This window comes from Hemiscyllium ocellatum, unplaced genomic scaffold, assembly GCF_020745735.1.
Source record: "Hemiscyllium ocellatum isolate sHemOce1 unplaced genomic scaffold, sHemOce1.pat.X.cur. scaffold_150_pat_ctg1, whole genome shotgun sequence".
In the NCBI taxonomy this organism is placed as follows: Eukaryota; Metazoa; Chordata; class Chondrichthyes; order Orectolobiformes; family Hemiscylliidae; genus Hemiscyllium; species Hemiscyllium ocellatum.
In genome coordinates this window covers 186,158-187,090 of record NW_026867794.1, presented here as the reverse complement: position 1 = coordinate 187,090, position 933 = coordinate 186,158, and positions in this window count along the sequence as shown.

The window sequence follows — 933 nt, the reverse complement described above, 5'->3', positions numbered from 1 at the left end:
CTTTAATATTTTTCCCTTCCCAACTGAAAGCTATGCCCTCTAGTTCTGGACTTCACCACGCCAGGGAAATACCTTGTTTATTTACCCTATCCATGCCCCTCATGATTTTATAAACCTCTATAAGGTCACCCCTCAGTCTCCAACGTTCTAGTGAAAACAGCCCCAGCTTGTTCAACCTCCAGCTATAGCTCAAAGCCTCCAACCTTGGCAACATCCTTGTAAATCTTTTCTGAACCCTTTCACTTTTCACCTGATCTATCAGGTCCTGTGGACTTTTTCCACCTTTATGCATTTCAAGACATCCTGCACATCTTCCTCTGTTATATGGACATTTTCCAAGATCTCACCATCTATTTCTCCGGATATCTATATCTCCCATGTCCTTTTCCTGAGTAAACAGTGGTACAAAATACTCGCTTAGTAACTCTCCCATCTCCCGTGGCTCCACACAAAGGCACCTTGCTGATCTTTGAGGGCTCTATTCTCTTCATGTTCACCCTTTTGTTCTCAATGTATTTGTAAAATCCTTTTGGATTCTCCATAACTCTATTTTCCAAAGCTATCTCATGTTCCCGTTTTGCCTTCCTGATTTCCCTCTTTAATATACTCCTTTTGCCTTTATACCCTTCTAAGGATTCACTCGATCTATCCTGCCTGTACCTGTCATAACCTTCCTTCTTATTCTTAACCAGACCCACAATTTCTGTAGTCATTCTGCACTCTGTATACCTACCAGCCTTTCCTTTCACCCTAATAGGAATATACTGTTTCTGGACTCCGGCTATCTAATTTCTGAAAGCTTCCCATTTTCTAGCCTTCTGCTTACCTGCGAACATTTGCCACCATCAGCTTTTGAAAGTTCTTACCTAATACCATCAAAATTGTCCTTTCTCCAATTTAGAACTTCAACTTTTAGATCTAGTCTATCCTTTT